At 39.7% G+C, this 10,929-nt stretch overlaps 1 protein-coding gene across 2 annotated transcripts in view; it reads left to right on the forward strand.

The window, feature by feature from the left end:
- The first annotated feature begins 1,023 nt into the window (after positions 1-1,023).
- LOC112157884 (disheveled-associated activator of morphogenesis 1) overlaps positions 1,024-10,929 on the forward strand; it is a 55,116-nt gene continuing 45,210 nt past the window's right edge. For both annotated transcript variants that reach the window (XM_024290965.2, XM_024290964.2), the window contains exon 1: positions 1,024-1,187. The gene's annotated coding sequence lies outside the window, so the exon portion shown is untranslated. The remainder of the gene's footprint in view (positions 1,188-10,929) is intronic.

Genomic DNA, 10,929 nt, shown 5'->3' on the forward strand with positions numbered 1-10,929 from the left:
AGTTTATTAAAATCCAACTATTAAAACAAAAATTAAAAAAAGATAAAATGAGATTTATAATTCTGAATCATTTTTTTATTGTTTTAAACTACATTTGTTTGAAACTTTAACCACTTCAGGATAATTTAAGAAAATATAAGGGTTTTAGAAACTATCATTTTAAAAAAAACTTTACAATAAAAACACACAAAGAACATTTCTACAGAATTTTTCTGACAGTAAATGTAAGTTTTTGCCTTCATTTTACTTTGTGGTTTGACATATTAAAAACTTAAGCAGAAAGGGCAAAACTTAAATAAATAATCGATTATTTATTTTAATCATTTGCATTTTTCCTTAAAGCTAAAGAACCAAAATAAAGGGATTAAAGAACCACAGGTTGCAGACAAGCTGCTTTAGACAGAACTAAATGAATATATTATCTTCAACCAGCAGAGGGCGCTTTCTCCAGCTATCCGCAAAAAATGTAGATGCGAAGATTGCTTAGGACAGTGGGATTTTTTTCAATTATTATTCTGAAAAGAAATGTACAGAATTACTTATAAATACCAGCAATTAAGATTTGGAATCACAATAGACTTGTTATTATTTGCAGAATATTTGGTAGTTAACATTGAAACATTGCTTCTAGAGAAACTTTTTACCTTGGGATAAACATTTAAAAGATGAAAATGTAATCATAGAAATGTATTTTTTCTTAAATAAAAAGGGAAAACGTGTAATTACAAAAAAGATGTAATTTAAACAAATCTAGTGTATTCGAGCTCCAATTATATTTTGTAAAATGAAACAAAAACATTATAATCAAAATGTCAAAGGTTAAAACAAAGGTTTATTTTATCTATCCTGACAACAAAACGACTCGTCTTTGTTAGTTTGACGCTGGATAAACAAAAATACAACAAATAAAAACTAGATCCAGAAAGTAATGTAAGGTTAAATATTTTGCAAACCTGTTTTCCAAACTTTTCTGCATAAACTGCAAATCCCAGAAAGCCCTGCTTCAAAGAAGAAAATGCGCATGCGCATTACCTGCTAAAGTACGCCGATGACCTAACTCGCTCCCCGGACCAACCAGTCGCAGAGTCGTCTCCCAGCCGTCCGTCCGGCCGTTGCGTGTTTTCCACGGCTTTGCTGTCGGTGTCAGATGAACCCAGGGACACGGACAGAAATGTAAACGTGTTGAGGTGAGTTCTTCTTGCGGAAAAACCTTCCTCGCTAATGTTAAAGCGGGGGCTGAAGCCTCACTGGGCCGGGGAAATGTCGGTGCTGACCTCCGCGCCGGTGAAACGGCCGTGTTTTTTTCCCCCTGCTTTTTGTTTGCGCTGGTGGTTTTACGGAGCCCATCCGCCTGCAAGTTTCTGATTTTTATCAAGACGTGGGTTGTAGAGGCGCTGGGCGGCGGCACTTTGCTCATATTTTGCATGTTTTTTTTTCTTTCTCCAAACTGGGTATTTTTTTTTTCCTCTCGACTTTTTGAGGACCCCTTACCTGTCTATCTATCTACAGTACCTGAAGCTCCAGGGGTCCGAGTGGACGCCTGAAGAAAAATCCCCATAACTGGTTTTATTTCAAACGCTAAAAATAAACCACATCCTTTTTATTTAATTATTTACAGCTGAGCCCTAAAAGCATGTGAAAAAAACTCAAATAGGTGACCATTTGAGTTAATTTTCATATACAATTTTTTCCTCTGAAGACAGATTTTTTTAAATGTTTGTTCATGAATATTTAAATGCAATTTATTCATAAGCAGACCAGTTCAATTAAAAAAAAAGTGTTCCTCTAAAAGTACTTCTTATATTTGTCATGGAAGCAAATTTAAATGTTAGCTTCCTCATTTAGGAAACAATAGGTTTGCCCCTACAGGATAATTTCAGACTCTTGGGGTCATCATGACACATGGAGGGCAGACGGTTTGTTTCTGGACTTTTTGGAGGATCTTATCAGAGAAGGTTTACACATTCCCGGGAATTAAGGAGCTCTGCAGTGGCGAGGGGGCCTGTGTGTGCTTGTTATGAGCTGCTGCTGATCTGCAGGAGTGTTTTCACTGTAAATATTGAGGTCTGACGGCGCAGTTGTTTGGTCCATGGTGTGGAGGCGCAGACAGGCCTGGACGTTGGAATTGCGTGTCTTGTTTTTCTGTAGCAGATAATTAGTATGTGGTGCAACTTTGCTCATCCAAAACATTTGCTTTTGCATTGCAGCCTGATCCACTCTGGTGTATTTTCAACATAAAGGCGTCTGATTTACACTTAGCATTGTCCCGAGTAGACCCAAATAATTCACTTTTTTTAGGTTTACTCATGTTGTGTTTGGACATACCGTCTTAAGTGCCTGCATGTCAGCGTATTCAGGGTGTCTAATGGGTGTGTTTATCTGTCTAAAGTGTTATTGTGTCTTCGTGCTTTTCTCATGAGCAAATCCCAGACTCTGCCTGCGCCTTAACAGGTTGGTGGCTCAGCTGGCTATCTTTCCGAGATCTCAGACAACAGCTGAAGACATCATTTCCTCGAGTTAAGCCGGGTTCTTCTGCTGCTTCTTTTGTGTTTAGCAAAAATATTTGTGTAAAAAAAGTCATCCCTAAATGTAAGAGTCTACACAAATGAATATTGACCTCACCTGCTTTGTTTTCTGATGAATTGTGGAGCAGCTCGTATTAGAAACGGGGAATGACGGCCACCACAACATGGGGGAGGAGCACAGTTGTGATTTTCGCAGCGCTGGAAGTCATTGAGGAGTGGCAGTAACACAGCTGAGCCCTTAAGACCACCATCTGTCAGTGAGGTTTCCGAATGTTGTGCTGGCGTTAATATACAGAGGCAGGTGCTAAACCACACGGCTACCATTGCTGTATTTGTAGAAGAAAAACAGCTGAAACGTTGAGGATCAATAAAAGTATTTGTATGTGCTGTCCAAATCGTTTCAAACTGTATTTCAAACATAAACTGGGTCTTTAGAGTATGAATCGGGGTGGGCTTTGATTATTATTCTCACTCTAAAACTTGGCATCTTGTTTAACCAGTTTCAACCTTTGGTGTTTATATTTTACTGAAGTTGGTATTTGCTGAGAAAAAACTTTGAAAAGGTCGTTAATCCAGTCAGTAAACATACCAGAGGAACTCAACTTGGATTAAATGTTCCCTCTAGATTTCTCAGCATGACCTTTTCTCTGTTCTGCTCTGGTTCAGTCGTTTATTTTTCCATATTTATGTCTTTACTGCTGCTTGTCTCACACTTCAATGTGTCTTGACTTCCAGAGTGAAGGTTGTTTGAAATTAAAGCTGAAGCTAGCTGGAGTTTAGAGAAATCAACAAAATTACTTCAGAAATGAGCAGTTTTAGGTCAACGTCCCATCAGTTGTCACCGTAGACTGTAGAATGACTGGACAGCTTGACCTCTCCCCACTGGCGCCTCAAACAGGAAGTGCCTGCAGGCTCCAAGAAGCCAAAATCTTATAGACTTCAATAAAGAAATAAACAGCTATTACTCATATTTGTCAGAATAACCATTCTTGCTCTGATATTACTTTTTAACATGTTCTTCATTCCAAGTTATTCAAGTTATAAACTGACCAATCAGAGGCCTTAGTTAAAGCATGTAGTTCCCGCTGGCCCCGCCTCAAACATTTGATTGACGGATTCTCCTTTCAGTGGACTTCGAACAAGCTCACTAATGATTGGTGACACTAGTTCCCCCAGAAATGTGACTCAGACCGGCTCCAAATGGTGGAACGCATATAGTTAAAAAAAAAAAAGGCGGCTGAATAGGCTTCATTTCGCTTGTGCCGGAAGTTATGCATTTTCTTGGAGTGACGTCACACCCACTCTGTCCATATTTATCAACAGTCTGTTGTTTTGTTCTCTCCTTTAAAGCCAACCTGTAGAGCGGGGGTGTCAAAATCAATCACACAAGGGGCCAAAATCCAAAACACAGCTTAGGTCGCGGGCCAAACAAGGTAAACATTTATTGAACACTCTAAAACAAAATTTGTAAAACTCTAAAAACGAAATTTTTAAAATTACTATGAATAAAAGCAGACAATAAGTCAACTTAGACCTTAAATAACTTTCAATATTTTACTTTCCATAAAAATATATTTTGTCAAAATTATACAATTTAGAAATCAGTGCAAGATAACATCGGGACATTAATAACAATAAAATAAAATGATCTGTAGGGCCGGCTCCGGCCCCCGGGCCTTGACTTTGACACGTGCTGTAGAGGAACAATAAGCTGCAGGTACAACCACACTTGATTATTGTTCGTTTGTTCAACCTGCCTTAATGGTGACTATCGAGAACTAGTTCCCTTTTTTAGAGTCCTCAGTATAACCTGAGATGGATTTAAACTCACAACCTGCCATTTTCACACTCCACCTCCGTGCTAGTCTAGAACCTGGTTTAGAATTTTACTTATTCCATCTGGTTCTCGTGAAACCTTAAGACTTTGTGTCTTTCAGTTCTAACCTAAGATGATGAAAAATGTGGAGAGAAACTGGGTTCTGAATGGATTTAGAAAGACTAAAGGTTGATATGTCCATATCTGCTGTCCACTTCTGTTTAAAACTACGCTGAAACTGGCCCCAGCACTGCACGTTCAGGTGATCACTTCCCATGTTAACAGTTCCATGTAAATATGCGTTTATGTTCAATTCAATTCAATTTTATTTATATAGCCCAATATCACAAATTCATTGCTTCATTGTGTATTTTGGGATTCCGCGTTCAAAATTCCCACATTTATGCATCTCTATTTAAGTTTTAAAACTGTGTTCGGACCTCAGGTGCAAAACGCACGGCCATTGATTTTGCGTTGAAAGTTAAATCATTTGAACTTTAACCAATCAGGGACTTGGATTTGGTTGCGGCTTATGGATGGCGTCCCTTCTCATTCAAAGAAGTACCACCCGTTTGAGAATTGGTTATGAAGGAGAAATTAATATTGGAATTTGTGTCCGGCTATAAATACCGGACAGTGTCTTTTGTCTCCAGTTTATTAATATGCAATTAATGTAACTTCACAAAAAACATATAAAAACAATAATTTATTCTTTCTAAACATTGATTTTTTTAAATTTATTTTTATTTTTTTATGTTTGTGTCAGAACAACTGTAATTTTTGAACAATGATATGATCACGTGATCATGTGTCTTTTGGCCACTAAACCTTAATCCTGTTTATATATATATTTTTTTACGGTAAGCTACACCGCTAAACACGAGCCTTAGATATTATTTTTGTTGGAACTGAGAGACTTTATGAGCCGAATCAGAACAAGGAAGTGAGGACATTAACCCCTTCTGATTGGTCAGATTGATGACATGTGATCAAGCCTCCAAGAATGATTGGTGGAGACAGAGACAGTTGAAGGAGCGTTACTTTTCCCAAAAACAAAGCTAGCTGCAAATTTTGCGTCCAGATGGCGGTACTGTCATTCTTATCAGAGAGCCATTTATAGAATCAAATAAACAAAGAAAAAAAGTATTTTATGATTTTTCGTATTCCAAACTACTCAAGCTAGGTCTAAATTCCCCTCCACTCACTATATAGTGCGTTTACCATTTTCTAGTGCTGCCCGAATCTACTGATTCCAAAATCGAGTGCACTAGAAATTTTCCAGAAGTCTTTGTGAAAAACTAGCGTGCATTGATGCTCACTAGATGAGTGAATATAGACCACAATGCATTGCGGTTGAATCATTTCGAACAAAAAACTAGTTTAAATGTCATTTTTGAATAAATCATCCACAATTTCACCATCAGAACACAGTGGAGTCAAAAATAAACATTGTGAAATGTTCGTATTTATCTGATTTTTACTTTGTGAAATTGGTGACGTCATATCCGGTGTTTAGAAAAACAAAAGAAAAGTAGTGAGCATGGTGTCTGAATTGCCTTTATAATCCGGGGCCCTATCTAGTCCCGCACTATATAGTTATTTAGGGAAGGAATTCGGATATAGCCACATGCTGACTCAGGGTCCGTTTGGATCAACACAGAGCTGATATCCTGGCGATGGTCAATGTTTTTAGATCAGTAAAAATGGGTAATTTCCCATGGTACACCTGATCATCTGTTGGGACACACTGGTTGAAAAACACTATTATAGGACACAAAGTCTTCCATATATCAAAATATAGCTGTGAAATAAAAATCCTGGAGCAAGATTCATGATTCGCAAGAATGCACTTTTAATGCATTCGTGAACCTACGTCACATGTCCAGTGTGAACGTAGCATAACATTCATGGTACCTTAGTTGGGGCTCGTTGATTTTGGCATTTCTGATCTTAGCTGCATCACTTTGACACTTTGGTGATGAACTTTAGGACCTTAAAGGTTTTTTATTCAATGTTTATGTTGTGTACCTGTCAGCCCTATAGGATCTGTGGGTTTATCCAGCTGTTTTCCTGGTTAAAGACCTTGAACTGCAGGTCAATGTCATTCCTGCCATTCCCAGCCAGTGTCCGTGTTTCATGTTGTAACATCACCCGCTGTCAGCCCGATGAGCAGCAGATCTTGTGGATGGACGTGGGCCGGCAGCAGCGCCGTAACAAAGAGCCCGTTGGCTGATTCAATGTACCATTCTTTGAGTGGTGTGCTTCACTTGGGCTGGACAATGGCTTCATTTAGCATCCCTTCTCTGCTGAGGCCCACCCTGTCACCATGGCACCCCTGCCATGCCACACCCAGCCCCCAGCCTGGCCCATCTTTGCACTTGTCCGTAGTATTAGGACAGCTGGTCCGGACAGTCATTGTTGACCCCACCTGTGAGCCAGCTTCATTTTTGGAGGGTCTTCATGGCAAACCTTTCTGTTCAGACCTAACTTTAGTTCTGAACATCATTTGTTGAAGTGAAAATGAGACCTGAGACCGAGAACATCCTGTAATGAGAGAAACTGATTTGTGAATGAAAAGTTCAAGTACAGCAGCAGAAATGTTAAGAATCCAAAATAACCATTAGAGTTCATCTTTTTTAGGAGCTGCAAACACGATGAGACATGTCAGGATACAGCTGGTTTACTGTCGAAGCTAAACAGCCTCTCCTCAGAAAGTCGTAGATTAACGTGGCTGTTGTTGTTTATCTCTGTTTAGGAAAAAACATTCATTTAGAAAAGATGGTGATTGTTGACATGATGCAATCTGCTTTGAACCAGAGCCATGCTGAAAACGACATCGATGGTTGCACACTGCGTATCCATTTCCAAGGCGCTGGATCTTGACCCCCAAGATTGTTCAAAGGTTAAAAGGCTCTCAGTCTGCGTCCAGCTGCTGTGAGCTGACAGATTTCAGCCGTCTTGGTCGATAATGGATTTTTCACGGCATATCTTCCCTGCTCTTCTTTATTAAAGCAGAGCTGAATTTGCCTCACAGTCTGCGAGATCTGTTTTTTTGGGGGGTTTCTTGGTGTAAACGGAAACTTTTTGGCCTTCCACTCAGCATGAAGTGGCTTCTTTTAGAGAAATCCGCCTTGGCCTCAGATCTTTTGCTTCTATATCTGGAACTGGGTGACCTATCAGGCTGGATTCTGAGGCATCTGAACATGTTCTGCCCATGAGACTACCGCAGTACAGGCTGAGCTACTTCCAAAACTGGAAGTCTTTTTTTTCTGAGATTGTTTAGAAAGTAGATTACATATGATCTGCATAATCTTACTTTTTATCTTTAATATTCCTTCAAAATGTGTTTATAATGTAACTAAAGAGTCGAGCAGTTACATTTGAATAGTCAGAAATCATTTTTTTAAGTCATTTCCTTTGCTAGTGGCTATAGTTAAGTCTGTTAGCAGCAGATTAACTGTTATATTAGGATTGTCAGTTTAATCTTGTACATTTGTCCCCCCTCAATGTTTACTTTCTGTGCTTTTAGACCTAGTCTAGTTGTTGTTTTTATTCTGATTGGTTCATGTCATTGTTCAGCAGGTAGGCTAATGTGTCCAGTTGGACATATTTACATAGAAAGCCCCTGCTGTCCTGGCAAAGTGGAATGAAAAAAAGCCTTCCATTACCATAACAAAAGGGAATCAAAACTCATCAGTGTGGTTCCTCAGACACAAGATATGCAGAGAGTGAAGCTATGAAGGGAGTCTGAACAAAGGGAGCATGCGGGTCCCGTCCTGCGTGCGTTTGAGTGTGTTTGTGTGTGTGCACGTGTGAGGGGGAGTCCCATGACTAAAGTTGTTGGTTTGAGAGGGCGGGAGGAGGCGTTCACTGGGGTCGGGTGGACTCGTGTTTCAGTCCTGGGCCACCTCGTATCCCCTTTGTCTTCATATTTATTTCCAAAGTAGTAAAACTTTGGATGAAGCACTAACATTTCTCTGTGAGTTTTGAGATTTATTTATGTAAAGTTTCCAGCTGGCTCGATGGTAGCGTTATGTCTGACATCAGTTCCCCTTCATGGATTATAAAAGATGAACTTCATGTCGTTTCCTGCTTTATATCTCGTCGACCTGCTTTAACCTTAACCTGCAAAGTTGCTTAAACCTGCTTTTATGAAGATAAAATATCCAATTTTTCTAGGAATGTCCAGCAATTCCACTTGGATGAGATCATGGATGCCCAGAGTTAACTCTGAAGGGGACACTCACAAAGAGCTTGTGGGTTCATAAAAATATGCTGCACATCCTTTTTGGTTCTTTAACTTGAACGGGTTTTGGTGTCGACGTGTGTCCTCTCCCATGTCGAAATCTCAATAAATAAAGTTCAGCTTCAGTTACAAGAGGGGTTTATATTAACACATATGAAGGGTAATTGTAAAAGCAAAACATTCCCATCACAATCTGTAATTTGTGTTCATTTGTTGGGAAGGATTAAAAAAAAGTTGTCAAATTGAGTCAAAAACCTTTAAAGGTTCCATACCATGCTTTTCTTTAGTCATTCAGAGTAAACTATATCAATATATATGATCATATATTACCTTTGGAACACTAAAAGCAAATTATTTATGAAATATTAGTTATTTTTGCGCACTCTTTTCATACGTGGAAGTAAAACGACTTGATCAATGAGGGTCCACCTTTTGCTCCTTGAGGGTGCTGCCCATTTGATGACATTATCCTAAAGCTGGCCTTGTCAGCATATCACTCATAAAAAAATTAAAAAAAAAAAAAAAAAATTATGAAAAATATGAATGTAAATAATTTGTAGCTGGGGCGTTACATCTCTAAAATTTGGCAGAGATAGTGATGGCTAATGGGTTCATTTTGATGAAATCCAGACAATAAATGCAGACAACACCAGATGAACATTTCAAGATTTATTGAAATGATAAGAATATTGTTCCTAAGAGCACTGACTCTGACTCTAACAGTTTTTTTTTCTCTTTGAAGCATCAATCTCTGTTTCAAAAATCCTTTTTACCCATACCTTTCTGCCTTTGCTCAACAATCCATCTTCAAGCCAGTTCTTTTAATTTGTTGCTCGCTTTCACCACCAGGAAATGGTCTGCTCCCTTTCTTCACCAGGAAATAGTCTGCTCCCTTTCTCCACTAGGAAATAGTCTGTTCCCTTTCTTTTTCCACCAGGAAGTAGTCTACTTCCTTTCTCCACCGGGCAATAGTCGGCTCCCTTTCTCCTCCAGGAAATAGTCTACTTCCTTTCTCCACCAGGAAATAGTCTGCTCCCTTTCCCCTGCAATATCCCCATCTGCTTGCTCCATTCTCGGATACATTTAGGATCCATCCTAGCATGCCGTGCAGAACCCCCCACCAGAAGTTTCTTCTGAAAGTTTGAACGCTAAATCGAATGAGGGTTTCATCGCTTCGCTGGCTCACAGTCACAACACAGACAGCCAATGTCTACATGACTGTGCACGAGCTGTGGGTGGGGGACTTGCAAAACTTGCTAATCACTGCTAGCTTTGCGAAAAAAGGGTTTGTGTTAGCCTGAGGGTGGAGCAGACTCATCCTGGAGGGTGTGATTCTAACCTTGTGACATCAGCACGTGAGGACCAGGTCGTTTTCGTGGGAATGCTGTTGAGAGCACAGGATTTTAGAGGATTACTCAGAAATGCGTGAATGGATCAAAATACCGCTTTGGGGTTATTTTATAGCTCAAAAAGTGGATTTTTCATGGTATGGCTCCATTAAAACCTGAGCCTCCTTCACATGAGGAGCCCCTGTACCCCTCGGGTTCAATGTCAAGAAAACTGATCAACTTCATAAATTCATGAATAAAAAGGAAAAAAAACCCTTGTGCCTCAGGTGTTGATTAGCAGACAGGCATGGAATCCAGCAGCAGGCCATGCAGGGCGCAGCGGGCTGCTTCCTGCAGTGCCAGGGCCTTCCTGCCCTGCAGAAAGTTTGCTCAGGTTCCAACATGCTGCTGAGCAAAAGTACAAACCTAGAACAAAGTGTTTAGAGAATATCTTTCAGGACTTCATTAATATCTATGTGCAGCGAGGCAAGCAGAAGTATTTATGTTGACATGAATACACACAACCTTCCTTGAAAGTCCTTTTTTTGCCATCTGCACAACACAAGGGACGGATGCACATTTCAGTTTATTGGTTTGCTTTCCAGTGAGCTGTTCTTCCAGAGTAATTTAATTCCCACTAATTAAGTCGGCATGTGGGAACCCAGACATGCAAATTCTTCCTAAATTCTACAAATTTGCAGAAGTTTTAAAGAGATCTTTGTTTTTTTTGTGTGTGTGTTTTTTGAGTGCTGGACAACGGTGTAGCTTGCCTCAAGAACGTCTTTCCCTACTGCTCAAACGGCAGTCTTTGTGTTTCCTTAAACCCGCATCAACTTTCTGCTCAGAGATTATATACCTGAAACTTAATCTTGGGAGATCTTTTTTGTTGATATGCTGGAGGGGTTTTCATAGATGAACTGGTTTCCACTGTCTGTCGCATCCTGTATGACTGCATTGCTGGGATGCAACCTTTGAAGGAACCGTGCAGTCTCGCGTCATCAGCTACGTGCGCTT

Source organism: Oryzias melastigma, linkage group LG24 (genome assembly GCF_002922805.2).
Source record: "Oryzias melastigma strain HK-1 linkage group LG24, ASM292280v2, whole genome shotgun sequence".
Taxonomy (NCBI): Eukaryota; Metazoa; Chordata; class Actinopteri; order Beloniformes; family Adrianichthyidae; genus Oryzias; species Oryzias melastigma.